We start from the raw sequence: 21,015 nt of genomic DNA, 5'->3' as shown, positions 1-21,015 counted from the left end.
GTAGGTGAACTAATTAAAGGGACAGTAAACCTACCAAATAATATTATAGAATTCTGCACATACTGCAGAATTATATAACATTAGCTTAGAGCCAGCATTCTAAAGCAAAGGACTGCAGAGAATTGCATTTTACAGAATGCCGCTCCTGGCTCTACTGAGCGGGGTTTTTTTTTTTTCTCCTAAGCGCATCGCGGACACACTGTCTAGTCACAGCCGGCCCATTCGAGCTATTAAACTCAATGTAGCTCGCTCCTGCTCTTGTTTTGTAGCGGCGTTCTGTAAAATTCAATTTTTTGTAGTACAATATCTCTGCAGTCCTTTGCTTTAGAAAGCTGGCACTAAGCTAATGTTATATAATTCTGCACTATCTGCAGAATTATATAACATTATTTGGTAGGTTTACTCGCCCTTTAAGTTTAACCCCTTAACGACCAAGGACGTACGCCACACGTCCTCAAAAAAAAGACAGTTAATGACCGAGGACGTGTGGCGTACGTCCTTGGTCTGGAAAGCAGCTGGAAGCGATCCTGCTCGCTTCCAGCTGCTTTCCGGTTATTGCAGTGATGCCTCGATATGGAGGCATCCTGCAATAACCCCCCTTGGCCATCCGATGCAGAGAGAGCCACTCTGTGGCCCTCTCTGCACCGGACATCGGTGGCCGGTATCGTTGGTGGGTGGGAGCTTACGTGGGAGGCGGGTGGGCGGCCATCGGTGCTCAGTGTGGAGTGGAGGGGGGCGGGATCGGGGGCGGGAGCTACGGGGCGCGCACGGGAGCGAGCGCGTGCACGGGGGGTGGTGGGCGGGCGCGTGCACGGGGCGGGAGCGGGTGGGAACCGCTACACTACAGAAAAAAAAGGTTAAAAATTAAAAACACAATTACTGTAAAATATCATCTAAGGGACCTGGAAGGGGTTGGGGGTTGGTCTCGGTGGGGGGGGGGGGGGAAGCTACACTACAGAAAAGGGAATTTTTTTTAAAAAAAAGGCACATTTTGTTACAAAACTGGGTACTGGCAGACAGCTGCCAGTACCCAAGATGGCACCCATTATTGTAGAGGGGAAGGGTTAGAGAGCAGTTTGGTGGGGGATCAGTGAGGTTGGGGTCTAAGGGGGGGATCCTACACATCAGCATATGTAAATATGCTTTTTTTTTTCTTTTTTTTTTAAAAAAAAAGGGCCAAATACCTTTTATTTTAGTACTGGCAGAGTTTCTGCCAGTACTTAAGATGGCGGGGACAATTGTGGGGTGGGGGAGGGAAGAGAGCTGTTTGGGAGGGATCAGGGGGTCTGATGTTTCAGGTGGGAGGTTGAGCTCTACACTAAAGCTAAAATTAACCCTGCAAGCTCCCTACAAGCTACATAATTAACCCCTTCACTGCTAGCCATAATACACGTGTGATGCGCAGCGGCATTTAGAGGCCTTCTAATTACCAAAAAGCAATGCCAAAGCCATATATGTCTGCTATTTCTGAACAAAGGGGATCCCAGAGAAACATTTACAACCATTTGTGCCATAATTGCAGAAGCTGTTTGTAAATAATTTCAGTGAGAAACCTAAAATTGAGAAAAAATAAACTTTTTTTTAATTTGATCGCATTTGGCGGTGAAATGGTGGCATGAAATATACCAAAATTGGCCTAGATCAATACTTGGGGTTGTCTACTACACTACACTAAAGCTAAAACTACCCCAAAAAGCTCCCTACATGCTCCCTAATTAATCACTGCTGGGCATAATACACGTGTGGTGCGCAGTGGCATTTAGCGGCCTTCTAATTACCAAAAAGCAACACCAAAGTCATATATGTCTGCTATTTCTGAACAAAGGGGATCCCAGAGAAGAATTTACAACCATTTATGCCATAATTGCACAAGCTGTTTGTAAATAATTTAAGTTAGAAACCAAAAGTTTGTGAAAAAAGTTAGAAAAAGTGTGTTTTTTTCCATTTTTTCCTCATATTTTATAAAATTTTTTATAGTAAATTATAAGATATGATGAAAATAATGGTATCTTTAGAAAGTCCATTTAATGGCGAGAAAAACGATATATAATATGTGTGGGTACAGTAAATGAGTAAGAGGAAAATTACAGCTAAACACAAACACTGCAGAAATGTAAAAATAGCCTTGGTCCCAAACGGACAGAAAATGGAAAAGTGCTGTGGTCATTAAGGGGTTAATATAATAAATAAAAAAAAAATGACACAAGAATAGTAACATAGTAGATAAGGTTGAAAAAAGACAAAAGTCCATCGAGATCAACCTATACAAATATAACTCACCAAAGTCTTTTTCATAAAAGATGCTGATACAGATGATAACACAGTATATTACTCTCACACTGTGAAGAGCTACCGTGTTCTCAATAGAGAAATCCTGTGTAATGATGTCAGCATTTTTTAGTACGTTATAGCTGATAAAGCAAAGAAAAAAATAAATAAAAACAAAATACATGTTCCTTAGAAACATCTAACACACAGTTCTAATTGTACAAAATAAATGTATGCCCAAATACAACTATAAAGCAACCTATAAAGAAGCATAATACAAGGGGATCTTCAGCCTCAGCATAAATAGTATATAATATTTGGTACACATCTATTATTTAAAAACGAAGGCATAATTTTATTCTTTATGGGCATTAATTGTAATGATGTATCCGTGTTACTTACTGCACATGTTGGATGAGAGTGAGAGAAAGTGAGATAGAGTGAGTGAGAGTGAGTGAGTATTAGTGAGAGTGAGATAGAGAGAATAAGAGAGAGAGAGAGATGGCACTCACTGGATTTCCAAAGCTGATCCAGACTCTGTCTGAAGAAGGGGTGAAAACCACGAAAACGTGACACTTTTGAATTGCAAAATAAAACTTTTGAAAGTCCAGTGAGTGCCAGTCATCTCTGCTACATTAAAACTAAATATATATATATATATATATATATATATATATATATATATAATATATATATAAGTTTGAGAAAGATTTCAGATCCAAGGCGAAGTGTTAAAAGCAAAAAGTCTTTTATTAGATCCATGTATGGTAAAAACACATGGGAGTACCAAAGCACATAAAAGATCAACACACAAAAACATAGGCTGACATGTTTCGGCCTGATGCCGTAGTCGTAGCTGGAATAATACAAGCGTGTGAAACATTTGAAGGGACATCTGCTTAGTGATAGGCCACTGTTGACCAATCATAGACCTTCATTTTAAGTGCATAAATCAAACTGTTAACCCGTTAATTACCAGTATAGTACACAATATACACAGAGTTTTCTTATTTGTAAAATACATTTCTAAATGCTGATTACTCATTGTAAATTCTAATAGATGAACATAATGAATATATATATATATATATATATATATATATATATATATATATATACACACATACATAACACCTACACACACACACATAAACATAAATACAATACCAGTAATTTACAAATAAATTAATATTTTGTGAGTATACTGCATGAATATTTTTTCTATACATCAAAATATGATTGCATTTAGTAACCATTTTTAACATTTTAATTGGGAAAAGATAATGATGACCCACATGTGAAAATGTGAAGTTTAAATGCCTTTTTGAAAAACGTGCAGTGTCAGATTCTTGGCCGTACTCTTTGTCCAGCTGATTAGACACTTGGCAACAGCACTGCTAACTGAAGTGTTGATTAGGATGTGTGTTGAAGTGTTAACAGCTGTACTCATGGTTTATGACTAAGAAAACAAGTTAATTTCAAGTAGGACAATGCTGAGGGCAAGTAAATATGACATAGTTGTATCTGATGAGAAAAGTGATGTTATAATCCTTGATGACAACATACATATGTAACAATGTCCTCATGCAGTACATTCCAATGCTGTTACTTTGGAATTACCCAGCTAATATTAATATGCATTTAGCTACAATGATAAAATGTTATTTTTCATAATTTTTATACTTTATGGCAAATGTTTACATACAGTATGTCAGGGCTCGACAACATCTGGGAGCCAGGGAGACCTATATCCTACAATTGTACCTCTGGGGATTTGTTAAATTATTCTACCAATATCCAGCTAGAAAAGAAAAAAAAAACCACTGGCTATTAAGTTGCCTACCTGACACATTAGTTTCAAATACATTTCGTAAGGTGTAAAGATTATATTTTTAATTGATAAAAACAAACAAAAACAAAAAAACTGTCACATATTTTCAACTGGAATGGAAAATATTCCATCTAAATTCAGAGTCATAACATAATTTACTTAAAGGGATACTAAACCCAATTGTTTTTCTTCAATGATTCACACAGAACATGCAATTTTAAGCAACTTTCTAATTTACTCCTATGATACATTTTTCTTTGTTCTCTTGCTATCTTCATTTGAAATGCAGAAATTCAAAGCTTAGGAGCCAGCCCATTTTAGGTTTAGCCCCCTGGATAGCGCTTGCTTATTGGTGGCTACATTTAGCCACCAATCAGCAGTGAGGAATACATTAATGTGGGTTTACATGAATAGCTTATGAACACAACTACAGATATTGGTATTAGACAGTTGAAATCAAACTAAAATAAGTCAATATAATCAATTGAAATCAGTGCTTATCCTTAGATATAAGGAAGGGAATTCCAGGGATGTGTGGTTCTTGCTTCCCCTGTGGACACCCATGAATGTGTTTTTAGTATATTCTCTGTAATGTCAGAATGTACCATTTATTCCATCAGAACCTCACTTTTTGTGCATAAACAATTAACATACAAAATGTGTGTTATCCTTACCACTTTAATCAGACTTGTTCTAAACTAGATTGTGATTATAATACAGTAATTAAAATCAGTGAGATTACTGAATTTACAGAATACACAAAAATACACAATAGCACTTAAGTTCATATAAAGAAATATCATAGTACAAACTATATCATATAATTATCATTATGGTTACATTTGATTGGATATTGCCTTATGAGAGGAGCAGGTCCAGCGACCCGATTGGTGGATAGTAGGTTTATTAGAACTCTGACTGATATGTGATATTTATGCCAGATGAAACAGCTTGAACGCCAAGAAACGCATTGCCTGTAAATAGGGTTTAATTCTTTCATTGGATTTAATGGTTTACAGTGATATTATTTGATACACACAAGGAGGCATCTTCTTCCTTTGTTTATTTCTATAATAATAATACATAATAGCAGATGCATAACTCCTGAACCAATTTCTCTGGTGCTAGTAAACAAAGGACAACGTTTCTCTTATTAAAAGGCCATAATAGTCGAAAGATGACATACTAGCAACCCTGCAGTACTTTGTGTTAATAACCCCCACAAAGGGGTTAAACACACAGTAAAAGTACAGCTTGGGACGCGCAGATCCCCTGATGGAAAACTGACGGAAACTGCAGCTGATCCAATCAGCAGTGCAAGTTACACAGCTGGCTTGTGCAATCAAAGACAGTTTCTAATGAATTAGTGCATGCAATTATTCAACAATTATGGCCCTTTAAAAGTAACATTTAACAGCTTGTTATAACAAAATGTTTTGTCAGTTTCATTTACTTAAATTATATAAATACCGATGTTGTAGAACATCTTTCTAAATGCATCACTCACAGAGTAAAAAGTAACTACTAAATCCTTTCTAAAAATCCCTAAGGGGTCGATTTATGAAGCTGTGACGGACAGGGGTGCACATACGCGCCTCTGGCGGGCTGAATTCCGCTGTCGGACAAAACAGAAGAGATTGAAATTCGCCACCTAAGATTAGGGAAGCAGCGGTAGGGGGAGTCGTAGGGGGGCGAAGGCTGGTGAAAGCCTTTGATAAATCAACCCATAAATACATTGTATACTGTAAATAGCAATAATAAATCTAACATATTTTTTGTAAACCAAGGTTTACCATCTAAACCACCTTTAGCTGCATATAGTTTGTTTGCTTAATATCCTTCTGAAATAATGACTTTATTTTGTTGCATAGTATGTGTTATATCACACTGATACATAGTGTTCATTTTATTAGAAAATAGGTTTGCTGATAATTGTGCTAAAAACGGTATAATCCCAACTGTTGCCTGTTCTATTGCTATGTTTTCAAAGTTATTATTCTCTCACTATCTGCTATAAATTGTATGTTCAACTATACTTTATGCTGGGGTATATACACTAGTAATTTAAGCTCTGGGCCTATGACAAGGAAAATAATTATTCCAGAGAACAAAAATGAGCCTGTTACAATTTGACATATTGTAAAGAAGCATACACGCATACTTGTTCCTGCACATAATGTGCAGAACTCTCCTTCAGATACCTGCAGTAAAACCTAAGTTCCAAAATGGTGGCACCCATAATTAGAGGGAGATGCATGAAATGTATTTGATGCTTAATGTCGCTTTAAATACAGTCAGCTCACCCTTTAGTCAAGAACCTCATCATATGGACTCCATCAGTCTCGGGTTATTTTAATCTACCACCTAAAGTGTGGTGGAGAGGTCAAGGAATTGTGGTCATAAGACCGCTGCTTCTTAACTATTGGTCGCAGGCTCGCTTGTGCACTACAAGGGCTTTGAAGCTCTGCAGCTTGAAAAAATGGAGCCAACAACTACCCTGTAATCTCTGTATAGAGTTTTCTAGCCCTTCTGTATGAACTTTTATTGCCATGTATAATCTTTATTTATTGCATCCCATCATCATATATATAAAAGTAAATAATAGAACATTACAAGCAAACACCAATAATAATTAGATTAAAAACTCTCAATATCGTCAATACTTCTAGATTCTGTGAAAAGGTATAAAAAACACTCACCTAGATTTAGAGTTTTGCGGCCAAAGGGGTGCGTTAGCTACGCGTGTTTTTTTTTTCCCCCGCACCTTTTAAATAACGCTGGTATTTAGAGTTCTCTGAAGGGCTGCGTTAGGCTCCAAAAAGGGAGCGTATAGCATAATTTACCGCCACTTCAACTTTCAATACCAGCGTTGCTTACGGTAGCGGCCAGCTTGAAAAATGTGCTTGTGCACGATTTCCCCATAGGAAACAATGGGGCAGTTTGAGCTGAAAAAAAACTAACACCTGCAAAAAAGCAGCGTTCAGCTCCTAACGCAGCCCCATTGTTTCCTATGGGGAAACACTTCCTAAGTCTGCACCTAACACCCTAACATGAACCCCGAGTCTAAACACCCCTAACCTTACACTTATTAACCCCTAATCTGCCGCCTCCGCTATCGCTGACCCCTGCATATTATTATTAACCCCTAATCTTCCACTCCGGACACCGCCGCCACCTACGTTATCCCTATCAACCCCTAATCTGCTGCACCTAACACCGCCGACCCCTATATTATATTTATTAACCCCTAATCTGCCCCCCCCCCAACGTCGCCGCTACCTTACCTACACTTATTAACCCCTAATCTGCCGACCGGACCTCGCCGCTACTCTAATAAATGTATTAACCCCTAAAGCCAAGTCTAACCCTAACACCCCTCTAAGTTAAATATAATTTAAATCTAACGAAATAAATTATTTCTTATTAAATAAATGAATCCTATTTAAAGCTAAATACTTACCTGTAAAATAAACCCTAATATAGCTACAATATAACGAATAATTATATTGTAGATATTTTAGGATTTATATTTATTTTACAGGCAACTTTGTATTTATTTTAACTAGGTACAATAGCTATTAAATAGTTAATAACTATTTAATAGCTACCTAGTTAAAATAAGTACAAAATTACCTGTAAAATAAATCCTAACCTAAGTTACAATTAAACCTAACACTACACTATCAATAAATTAATTAACTAAACTAACTACAATTACGTACAATTAAATCAACTAAACTAAATTACAAAAAAAAAACAAACACTAAATTACAAAAAATAAAAAAAGATTACAAGAATTTTAAACTAATTACACCTACTCTAAGCCCCCTAAAAAAATAACAAAGCCCCCCAAAATAAAAAAATGCCCTACCCTATTCTAAAATAAAAAGTTAACAGCTCTATTACCTTACCAGCCCTTAAAATGGCTTTTTGCGGGGCATGCTCCAAAGAAATCAGCTCTTTTGCCTGTAAAAAAAAAAACATACAATACCCCCCCCCAACATTGCAACCCAACACCCACATACCCCTAATCTAACCCACCCAACCCCCCTTAAAAAAACCTAACACTAAGCCCCTGAAGATCTCCCTACCTTGTATTCACCCAGCCGGGTATCACCGATCCGTCCAGAAGAGGGTCCGAAGTCTTCATCCTATCCAGCAAGATGATGTCCTCCAGAGGGTCCAAAGTCTTCATCCTATCCGGCAAGAAGAGGTCCTCCAGAGGGTCCAAAGTCTTCATCCAGGTGGCATCTTCTATCTTCTTCCATCCGGAGCGGGTCCATCTTGAAGCAGCCGGCGCGGATCTATCCTCTTCTAACGACGTCCTAAGTCCGAATGAAGGTTCCTTTAAATGACGTCATCCAAGATGGCGTCCCTCGAATTCCGATTGGCTGATAGGATTCTATCAGCCAATCGGAATTAAGGTAGGAAAAATCTGATTGGCTGATTTAAATTATATTTAACTTAGGGGGGTGTTAGGGTTAGGGTTAGACTTAGCTTTAGGGGTTAATACATTTATTATAGTGGTGGCGAGGTCTGGTCGGCAAATTAGGGGTTAATAAGTGTAGGTAAGGTAGCGGCGACATTGGGGGGGGGCAGATTAGGGGTTAATAAATATTATGTAGGTGTTGGCGATATTAGGGGCAGCAGAAAAGGGGTACATAGGGATAATGTAGGTGGCGGCGGTGTGCGGTCGGCAGGTTAGGGGTTACAAAATTTTATTAGAGTGGCGCCGATGTGAGGGGGCCTCGGTTTAGGGGTACATAGGTAGTTTATGGGTGTTAGTGTACTTTAGAGCACAGTAGTTAAGAGCTTTATGAACCGGCGTTAGCCCATAAAGCTCTTAACTCCTGACTTTTTTCTTTGGCTGGAGTTTTGTCATTAGAGTTCTAATGCTCACTTCAGCCAAGACTTTAAATACCGGTGTTAGGAAGATCCCATTGAAAAGATAGGATACGCAATTGGCGTAAGGGGATCTGCGGTATGGAAAAGTCGCGGCTGGAAAGTGAGCGCTAGACCCTTTCCTGACTGACTCTAAATACCAGCGGGCGGCCAAAACCAGCGTTAGGACCCCTTAACGCTGGTTTTGACGACTAGCGCAGAACTCTATATCTAGGCGACTATTTTTTCCCCCATAACATGTGAATATTCAAATGTATATTGAAGATCAGCAATAGGTGCCAGTAGCATTGCCAGCTATCATTAACAAAAATACTGGACAACCAGGCAATGATCAGGGAAGAGTGGAAGATGGGGTCTTGTTCACATTTAAGATCAGGTCTTATAGCCCTGTGGCTATTGCCAGTCTTATGCCCACATCAAATCTAAGATCAACCCACCTTGTTTGCAGCTCCTAACAGTTGTAAAATAACCTTAGAGCTTATATTACACCCATGGCTCAAAGCTCAAAAACTACTTGTTCATACCAGAACTTGGATCATACCAGACTCCAGAGGCGTATCTAGGGTATCTGAAACTTGAAGAGAATAGTACTGGCTGTGACTATTCAAAGATGGCCGCCATCAGTAATCTGTGCCAATGTGCATGCGTGCAATTGCAGTGCAACCTCATCCACATATGACAGTGGCCATGATGGTTACAGTCATGTTTAAAACAGAAACCTATGTTTTTATATAGCCCAGTGAATCATCAGGCAGGCCCTTGTACATTATATGCAGACTACAGACCACCCCTGATATACCTCCCATAGTTGTATTGGTGGTCAGGGACAAGTTACCACAAATCTGACAAGAATTTTTTTTTTTTTCACAACAGGAACAGAATTTCTAAACTACACTAAACTAAACTACATTTAGACATTTTTTTTTTTAAAAAAAGCAAAAACTTTTTGAATATGGATTATAGAAAAAAATGCTATAAAAAAGCTACATTGTACTCGAACTTGCTTTACAATACTTTTACGTACCCCCATGAAGAATCTTGTTTTGTTCTGCACGTTCAGATTTTGTCAATATAACAACACAAAACACAACTTTTGTGCCCTTTCTGCTCTAAAGGGATTAATAAACAAATATAAATTAATCAATGAAACAGTAGCTTGACTACTAAACAATTATTTTACCCTGAATTACACCACAGGTTTTATGCAAACAATTTTCGTGGTCTAATTAAGCTACACTGGCAGTATTTCTTTAGGAAAGAACAGATTTAAAGGCTAATGAGTGAAAAAGGTCAACAAAGGTTAAAAGAATAACACTGAATAAAAAGTTTGTCTTTCCCCTTCTTGATGAAAAGGTCATTATGCAAAGACCTGAAAAGAGCAACAGATCATTTATCCACAAACAGTAGTTATGCATTCAGTTCTAGAAATATGATAATGATAATGTTCTCACACAAGAAAAAGAAAGACATCTTTTGTATATATCTATTGTACATATGGAATAAATGATTAAAATATGCTTAAAATGTTGACATAAAAAAGTAGACGAGTGCACAAGTCATCTGTGTGACAGAATCTAACTGGCTCATAAGGAAACCTTTTTAGGGACATTAAATAGTAGTGCTAGATAGAATTATGTATTCAAAGCACGGATTAGCCTGAAATAATATGCACATGTATTTTTAAGGCATAATAGTTGTTTAAAGGCCAGTGTACATATGTGTTAGATTGCAATTTATATATTAGTCTAGTAATGAAATAACAACAAAAGCCACTTAAAGGGACAGTATACACCAATTTTCATATAACTGCATGTAATAGACACTACTATAAAGAATAAGATGCACAGATACTGATATAAAAATCCAGTATAAAACTGTTTAAAAACTTACATAGAAGATCTCAGTTTAGCTCTGTTAAAAAAGGTAGTTGGAAAGCCCACTGCAAGTGGGAAATAAGAGTTCCCCCCCCCCTTCTTTTGCATATGAAAAGACCCTTTACACAAACAGGAGCAAGCTGGAGTAGGTATCTGACGGTATTCTCATAAAACTTTGGGGCTTGGTTAGGAGTCAGAAAATCAAACAATGTTATTTTAAAATAAGCAAAACTATACATTTAAAAAACAAACAAACACTTTATGGGCTATATAAATAGGTCATCTACAAAACATTTATGCAAAGAAAAAATGTGTATAATGTCCCTTTAAAGCATTATCAAACATGAAATATTTTTTTTTTTAATTTGACCTCCAACTTTATAGCTCTGGTGCATGCGCTGTGAAATCCTGGCGCGCCCTCAGAAGAGGGCTGAGCAAAGCTCCTATAGTAACAAGTCCCAAAGCAACATATAAATTCTTTTAAATATTAAAAATAAAAAGTGTAAAGTTTGTTTCCATAAAGCAATGGGCGCTGCCATGTTGTAACCTAAAATTCCATAATAAACTACCCTAATTTATACACCATTAAATTATATATTCAATTTTAATTGACTCGCTTAGTTTTTTTTTATGAGTATCCACTACTAGTCCACTACTATAAATCATGAAATAATTACATAAGTGCAACGGTGTAAAAAATAAAAATAAAAAAATCAATGAGTGAAATATCCTAAGTAGAAAATGAAGAACAACAATCTAACAATCCAATACAAAATTGAAACAGACTATAACACAATACAAAATTGGCTATAGCAGAGAACATTTTTTATGCAATGTATAACACCGTTAAAAACATTCTTGTAAAATTGCTGCCATATAGTGCTCCAAACAAGTGCATGCTCCTGAGCATACAAACCTGCATTGCTGTTCTTTCAGCAAATGATACTAAGAGAATTAAGTAAATTTGAAAAGTAAATTGGAAAACATTTATTTTTTTCTAATTGTACTTTCTATTCGAATCATGAAAAAAAATGGGATTTCAGGTCCATTTAATACAAGAGATAGATAAACTTATGACATTGTAGTCTGAGCAGAAAATCAAAAAAGGAAAGAGAACACCTGTTTGTGGGGCACAGAGTAAGATTTGCCAAATCTTGTTAATCCAAATAGTCATACATCCAAAGCACTCCAGCCACCAGAAGAAATCTTTGTTTAAAAGACCTTAATTTTCATTAGTTGGGTCCAAAAGTTTACAGGAACAACGTTTTGAACCTACAATAGGCTCTGGTACCTGACTAAGAGCCTATTGTAGGTTCAAAACATTGTTCCTGTAAACTTTTGGACCCAACTAATGAAAAACAGAATTTATGCTTACCTGATAAATTACTTTCTCCAACGGTGTGTCCGGTCCACGGCGTCATCCTTACTTGTGGGATATTCTCTTCCCCAACAGGAAATGGCAAAGAGCCCAGCAAAGCTGGTCACATGATCCCTCCTAGGCTCCGCCTTCCCCAGTCATTCGACCGACGTAAAGGAGGAATATGCATAGGAGAAATCATATGATACCGTGGTGACTGTAGTTAGAGAAAATAATTCATCAGACCTGATTAAAAAACCAGGGCGGGCCGTGGACCGGACACACCGTTGGAGAAAGTAATTTATCAGGTAAGCATAAATTCTGTTTTCTCCAACATAGGTGTGTCCGGTCCACGGCGTCATCCTTACTTGTGGGAACCAATACCAAAGCTTTAGGACACGGATGATGGGAGGGAGCAAATCAGGTCACCTAGATGGAAGGCACCACGGCTTGCAAAACCTTTCTCCCAAAAATAGCCTCAGAAGAAGCAAAAGTATCAAATTTGTAAAATTTGGTAAAAGTGTGCAGTGAAGACCAAGTCGCTGCCTTACATATCTGATCAACAGAAGCCTCGTTCTTGAAGGCCCATGTGGAAGCCACAGCCCTAGTGGAATGAGCTGTGATTCTTTCAGGAGGCTGCCGTCCGGCAGTCTCATAAGCCAATCGGATGATGCTTTTAAGCCAAAAGGAGAGAGAGGTAGAAGTTGCTTTTTGACCTCTCCTTTTACCAGAATAAACAACAAACAAGGAAGATGTTTGTCTGAAATCCTTTGTAGCCTCTAAATAGAATTTTAGAGCACGAACTACATCCAAATTGTGCAACAAACGTTCCTTCTTTGAAACTGGATTCGGACACAAAGAAGGCACAACTATCTCCTGGTTAATATTTTTGTTAGAAACAACTTTCGGAAGAAAACCAGGTTTAGTACGCAAAACCACCTTATCTGCATGGAACACCAGATAAGGAGGAGAACACTGCAGAGCAGATAACTCAGAAACTCTTCTAGCAGAAGAAATTGCAACCAAAAACAAAACTTTCCAAGATAATAACTTAATATCTACGGAATGTAAGGGTTCAAACGGAACCCCTTGAAGAACTGAAAGAACTAAATTGAGACTCCAAGGAGGAGTCAAAGGTTTGTAAACAGGCTTGATTCTAACCAGAGCCTGAACAAAAGCTTGAACATCTGGCACAGCCGCCAGCTTTTTGTGAAGTAAAACAGATAAAGCAGAAATCTGTCCCTTCATAGAACTTGCAGATAATCCTTTCTCCAAACCCTCTTGTAGAAAGGATAGAATCTTAGGAATTTTTATCTTGTTCCATGGGAATCCTTTCGATTCGCACCAACAGATATATTTTTTCCATACTTTATGGTAAATTTTTCTAGTTACAGGCTTTCTAGCCTGAATAAGAGTATCAATGACAGAATCTGAGAACCCACGCTTTGATAAAATCAAGCGTTCAATCTCCAAGCAGTCAGTTGGAGTGAGGCCAGATTCGGATGTTCGAACGGACCTTGAACAAGAAGGTCCCGTCTCAAAGGTAGCTTCCATGGTGGAGCCGATGACATATTCACCAGGTCTGCATACCAAGTTCTGCGTGGCCACGCAGGAGCTATCAAGATCACCGAAGCCCTCTCCTGATTGATCCTGGCTACCAGCCTGGGAATGAGAGGAAACGGTGGGAATACATAAGCTAGGTTGAAGGTCCAGGGCGCTACTAGTGCATCTACTAGAGTCGCCTTGGGATCCCTGGATCTGGACCCGTAGCAAGGAACCTTGAAGTTCTGACGAGACGCCATCAGGTCCATGTCTGGAATGCCCCATAATTGCGTTATGTGGGCAAAGATTTCCGGATGGAGTTCCCACTCCCCCGGATGAAATGTCTGACGACTCAGAAAATCCGCTTCCCAATTTTCCACTCCTGGGATGTGGATTGCAGACAAGTGGCAGGAGTGATCCTCCGCCCATTGAATTATCTTGGTCACTTCCTCCATCGCCAGGGAACTCCTTGTTCCCCCCTGATGGTTGATATATGCAACTGTCGTCATGTTGTCTGATTGAAACCTTATGAATTTGGCCTTTGCTAGTTGAGGCCAAGCCTTGAGAGCATTGAATATCGCTCTCAGTTCCAGAATGTTTATCGGGAGAAGAGATTCTTCCCGAGACCATAGACCCTGAGCTTTCAGGGGTTTCCAGACCGCGCCCCAGCCCACCAGACTGGCGTCGGTCGTGACAATGACCCACTCTGGTCTGCGGAAGCTCATCCCTTGAGACAGGTTGTCCAGGGTCAGCCACCAACGGAGTGAATCTCTGGTCCTCTGATCTACTTGGATCGTCGGGGACAAGTCTGTATAATCCCCATTCCACTGTCTGAGCATGCACAGTTGTAATGGTCTTAGATGAATTCGCGCAAAAGGAACTATGTCCATTGCCGCAACCATCAAACCTATTACTTCCATGCACTGCGTTATGGAAGGAAGAAGAACAGAATGAAGTACTTGACAAGAGCTTAGAAGTTTTGATTTTCTGGCCTCTGTCAGAAAAATCTTCATTTCTAAGGAGTCTATTATTGTTCCCAAGAAGGGAACTCTTGTTGACGGGAATAGAGAACTTTTTTCTACGTTCACTTTCCACCCGTGAGATCTGAGAAAGGCTAGGACAATGTCCGTATGAGCCTTTGCTTGTGGCAGAGACGACGCTTGAATCAGTATGTCGTCCAAGTAAGGTACTACTGCAATGCCCCTTGGCCTTAGCACCCTTAGAAGGGACCTTAGTACCTTTGTGAAAATTCTTGGAGCAGTGGCTAATCCGAATGGAAGTGCCACAAACTGGTAATGCATGTCCAGAAAGGCGAACCTTAGGAACCGATGATGATCCTTGTGGATAGGAATATGTAGATACGCATCCTTTAAATCCACCGTGGTCATGAATTGACCTTCCTGGATGGTAGGAAGAATTGTCCGAATGGTTTCCATTTTGAACGATGGAACCCTGAGAAATTTGTTTAGGATCTTGAGATCCAAAATTGGCCTGAATGTTCCCTCTTTTTTGGGAACTATTAACAGATTGGAGTAAAACCCCATCCCTTGTTCTCCTAATGGAACAGGATGAATCACTCCCATTTTTAACAGGTCTTCTACACAATGTAAGAATGCCTGTCTTTTTATTTGGTCTGAAGACAATTGAGACCTGTGGAACCTTCCCCTTGGGGGTAGTTCCTTGAATTCCAGGAGATAACCTTGAGAAACTATTTCTAGTGCCCAAGGATCCTGAAAATCTCTTGCCCAAGCCTGAGCGAAGAGAGAGAGTCTGCCCCCCACCAGATCCGGTCCCGGATCGGGGGCCAGCATCTCATACTGTCTTAGTAGCGGTAGCAGGCTTCTTGGCCTGCTTACCTTTGTTCCAGCCTTGCATCGGTCTCCAGGCTGGCTTGGTTTGAGAAGAATTACCCTCTTGCTTAGAGGATGTAGAATTTGAGGCTGGTCCGTTTCTGCGAAAGGGACGAAAATTTGTTTTATTTTTAGCCTTAAAAGACCTATCCTGAGGAAGGGCGTGGCCCTTTCCCCCAGTGATGTCTGAAATAATCTCTTTCAAGTCAGGGCCAAACAGCGTTTTCCCCTTGAAAGGGATGTTAAGCAATTTGTTCTTGGAGGACACATCCGCTGACCAAGACTTTAGCCAAAGCGCTCTGCGCGCCACAATAGCAAAACCTGAATTTTTCGCCGCTAATCTAGCTAATTGCAAAGTGGCGTCTAAGGTAAAAGAGGCCAATTTAAGTGCTTGAACTCTGTCCATAACCTCCTCATAAGAAGATGCTTTATTGAGCGACTTTTCTAGTTCTTCGAACCAGAAACACGCTGCTGTAGTGACAGGAACAATGCATGAAATTGGTTGTAGAAGGTAACCTTGCTGAACAAACATCTTTTTAAGCAAACCCTCTAATTTTTTATCCATAGGATCTTTGAAAGCACAACTATCTTCTATAGGGATAGTGGTGCGTTTGTTTAGAGTAGAAACCGCCCCCTCGACCTTGGGGACTGTCTGCCATAAGTCCTTCCTGGGGTCGACCATAGGAAATAATTTCTTAAATATAGGGGGAGGGACAAAAGGTATGCCGGGCCTTTCCCATTCTTTATTTACAATGTCCGCCACCCGCTTGGGTATAGGAAAAGCTTCGGGGGGCACCGGGACCTCTAGGAACTTGTCCATCTTACATAATTTCTCTGGAATGACCAAATTGTCACAATCATCCAGAGTAGATAACACCTCCTTAAGCAGAGCGCGGAGATGTTCCGATTTAAATTTGAATGTAATAACGTCAGGTTCAGCTTGTTGAGAAATTTTTCCTGAATCTGAAATTTCTCCCTCAGACAAAACCTCCCTGGCCCCTTCAGACTGGTGTAAGGGCATGTCAGAACCATTATCATCAGCGTCCTCATGCTCTTCATTATCTAAAACAGAGCAGTCGCGCTTTCGCTGATAAGTGGGCATTTTGGCTAAAATGTTTTTAATAGAATTATCCATTACAGCCGTTAATTGTTGCATAGTAAGGAGGATTGGCGCACTAGATGAACTAGGGACCTCCTGAGTGGGCAAGACTGGTGTAGACATAGAAGGAGATGATGCAGTACCATGCTTACTCCCCTCACTTAAGGAATCATTTTGGGCAACATTATTATCAGTGGCATCATTGTCCCTACTTTGTTTGTCACATTCATCACATATATTTAAATGGAGAGGAACCTTGGCTTCCGAACATACAGAACATCGTCTATCTGATGGTTCAGACATGTTAATAGGCATAAACTTGATAACAAAGCACAAAAAACGTTTTAAAATAAAACCGTTACTGTCACTTTAAATTTTAAACTGAACACACTTTATTACTGAATATGTGCAAAAGTATGAAGGAATTGTTCAAAATTCACCAAAATTTCACCACAGTGTCTTAAAGCCTTAAAAGTATTGCACACCAAATTTGAAAGCTTTAACTCTTAAAATAAGTTTTTACATTTAACCCCTATACAGTCCCTGGTATCTGCTTTGCTGAGACCCAACCAAGCCCAGAGGGGAATACGATACCAAATGACGCCTTCAATAAGCTTTTTCAGTGGATCTGAGCTCCTCACACATGCATCTGCATGCCTTGCTTCTCAAAAACAACTGCGCATTAGTGGCACGAAAATGAGGCTCTGCCTATGACTAGAAAAGGCCCCCAGTGAAAAAGGTGTCCAATACAGTGCCTGCCGTTTTTTTAACAGAATTCCCAAGATTAAAATAACTCTTCAAAGTTATAAACCATTAAATATGCTTATAAAGTAATCGTTTTAGCCCAGAAAAAATGTCTACCAGTCTTTAAAGCCCTTGTGAAGCCCTTTATTCTTATATTTAAAACTAAGAAAATGGCTTACCGGATCCCATAGGGAAAATGACAGCTTCCAGCATTACCAAGTCTTGTTAGAAATGTGTCATACCTCAAGCAGCAAAAGTCTGCTCACTGTTTCCCCCAACTGAAGTTAATTCATCTCAACAGTCCTGTGTGGAAACAGCCATCGATTTTAGTAACGGTTGCTAAAATCATTATCCTCTTACAAACAGAAATCTTCATCTCTTTTCTGTTTCAGAGTAAATAGTACATACCAGCACTATTTTAAAATAACAAACTCTTGATTGAAGAATAAAAACTACATTTAAACACCAAAAAACTCTTAGCCATCTCCGTGGAGATGTTGCCTGTGCAACGGCAAAGAGAATGACTGGGGAAGGCGGAGCCTAGGAGGGATCATGTGACCAGCTTTGCTGGGCTCTTTGCCATTTCCTGTTGGGGAAGAGAATATCCCACAAGTAAGGATGACGCCGTGGACCGGACACACCTATGTTGGAGAAATAAAGGTCTTTTAAACAAAGATTTAATCTGGTGGCTGGAGTGCTTTGGATGTATGACTACTGTAGCCTGAGCTTCAGGTGCAACATAAGAGGGGTATATGAAATGCTTAGAACCATGATGCATAGATAAGTGGGGAAAGCAGTACTCCAACAGTTCACTTCCCTGTACACTGCCAAAAAACACTCAAGTTTTTCAATTGCGGTCAGAAACATTCGAAAATATTTCGGTAGGAGTTAGGCAATATGAGGTATCAGTTAAAGAGACAGTCTACAATATAAATGATATTGTTTTAACAGATAGATAATCCCTTTATTACCCATTCCACAGTTTTGCATAACCAACACAGTTATATTAATGTACTTTTTACCTCTGTGATTACCTTGTATCTAAGAACCTTCTTCCAGCCCTCTGATCACATGATTGTGACTGTTTATTATCTATTGTCTTGCAATAAGCATTGTCTTGTGCTAAATCTTAAATAACTTTCTGTGCCTGAACACAGTGTTATCTATATGGCCCACGTGAACTACCAAGTCTTTTGTTGTGAAAAACAATTTAATAAGCATGTGATTAGGGGCAGCCCTCAATGGCTTAGAAATTAGCAAATGAGCCTACCTATGTTTAGTTTAAACTAAGAATACCAAGAGAAAAAAAGCAATTTTGATGATAAAAGTAAATTAAAAAGTTGATTAAAATTACATGTTCTATCTAAATAATGAAAGTTTAATTTTGACTAGACTGTCCCTTTAAACGTGACCCCTACAATCAATCCTCACATCTGGATAACAAGTACACCTCTATAAAAGACCGTGTAACACGTTCATCTCTAGCTTCAAAAGTACCATAATAGCATAATCAAAAAGAAGGAAGATCACTCCACATTGGTTCATCTTATTCTGAAGGTATTGACGGAACCAAGCTGTCATTATAATAGCACGTGGTTTGTGCGGGCTTAAGAATATGACATCTGGCAATACTATAGTAAATGATAAATCAGCCGGCTTACCTCCGCCTTCTTCCTTACTGCTTGTGTTATCCAAAGATGTCTTGTGGTGTTACCGTGTTCCGTTCACCGCTTGTGCCCCTCCCTCGCTTTGGCAGCAGACCGCTCAGGGTCATTGATTACCAAGATCAGAGAGGTATTTACGGCTTCTGTTCTTGTTTACATGTAGCAGTCCTGGGGGAACTCTGGGGAAATCCTCCACAACTTTTCTTTAGGGCTTTAATGTGGCTCCCAGAACAGCCACAGCTGCACACCGGCTGTTACCAAAGTGCACTAAGCCAGACCATTCTAAATTTCTTCCCTGTGAAGCCTCTCATCTCTGCAACACTGCGTCCTGGCTCCTGAATCAGGAGCCAGGACGCAACGTTGCAGAGATGAGAGGCTTCATAGGGAAGAGATTTAGAATGGTCTGGCTTAGTGCACTTTGGTAACAGCCGGTGTGCAGCTGCCGCCTCATGCTACCTGAGTTTCAGTTCTTAATGTTGCTGCGTGTGGATCCCTTCATCCTTCTGTGTTTAAGTGTATGCTTCAAGATCTGGCTCCCTGTGGTGTCTATACTATGGCAGGAGTCCTGGGGATACACTCAGGTGGTGAGCTTGAACACGCTCCTTTTTCGCACACTCAGCGTCACAGACTCCCAACACCTCCCACCAGAAGCCCTTCAATTGTGAGCAGGGCCGGGGTAAAGGTAACCTGCGGCCCAACAGCTGCTTCATCATTTTAGAATAAATACAGTTTTGCAGCAATCTAAGAGCCACCGTAAAAGCACTTGGTGGGCGGGGCTAAAGTAACTGGCAGCCCACTGGGCATTTGCCCGGGATGCCCAGTCCGGGCCTGAGTGGGAAGGATATTTATAAGCTTTGTTTGGAGTGTCTTTCCCTCCTCCTGGTGGCCAGGTGTTGAATTTCCAACAGTAATTAATTAATTTGCGCACTCTCCATGCCATTGGAAAGAAATAAACAACTGCATTTATCAGTAAATAATAATGTAACATCTTTAAATTTTATACTTATTTGCTCTCATTACAAAGTAAATTACAGCATTTCTTTTCCTTCTGTATGAATTTACACAATACTGAGAACTATTGTTCCAAAAATCTTAAAACTATTTTGCATTGTCTCATTGGTAAACAAAGAGGTATATAATGGCAACAACGAGATATATTTTCTATTTCTATTATTATAACAGTCATATAGCCTATTGTGAGACAGGGTGAATATCGCTGACAGAAGACTGCTTGGGGTCAGACTAGATAAAACATATCTTACACTTATATGTTAGCATGTCTGAGCAAGACATGTTTTTGTTTTCAGTAAAAAAAATTCTTAGAAAATACTTCAGAGTAAGTAAATTTTCCTGAAACTTAAACAACAGTTGCCAAGTGTAACCACTGCCAATTTATCAATCTATCCCAATTACACGGAGTTCAGCAGAGAAATGAAATCATAAACCATAGACCAATAATGAGCAACAGGCTGCCATTAAACTTCACACAGTAACCGAAAAACATACAAAAAGACATCATGATGCTTATTTGTGATTATATCTTGTAAATTCAAAATCTCATCACCTGTAAATGTGTTTTCATTAAATGGAACATTAAACCCTTAGCAATATTAATATAAAATGTTTAATTATATGTAGTACAACAACTTTGCAATATACTTTATTTATTTTGTTCCCTTATCCTGTAATTTAATTCTGAATATTGTTGGCTTCTCAAATTCCTGTTAAGAGTGGAAGTGCAGAGACATCTGTATTCCATGCAGTCATTTTTTGCATACTCTAGTAAGCCATTTATAAATGTCCCTAATTGGCCTTAGCAGAAAAAGAAACCCAAGTTACAATATGGCCGTACCCACTGCTTTACGGACATTAAAATGTTACAAG

General features: G+C 39.2%; 1 protein-coding gene across 1 annotated transcript in view; it reads right to left on the bottom strand.

The window, feature by feature from the left end:
* ELOVL6 (ELOVL fatty acid elongase 6) overlaps positions 1–21,015 on the bottom strand; it is a 308,961-nt gene that overhangs the window by 146,885 nt on the left and 141,061 nt on the right. The window lies entirely within an intron of this gene.

This window comes from Bombina bombina, chromosome 2 (assembly GCF_027579735.1).
Source record: "Bombina bombina isolate aBomBom1 chromosome 2, aBomBom1.pri, whole genome shotgun sequence".
In the NCBI taxonomy this organism is placed as follows: Eukaryota; Metazoa; Chordata; class Amphibia; order Anura; family Bombinatoridae; genus Bombina; species Bombina bombina.
This window is presented reverse-complemented; position numbering and strand designations above follow the sequence as displayed.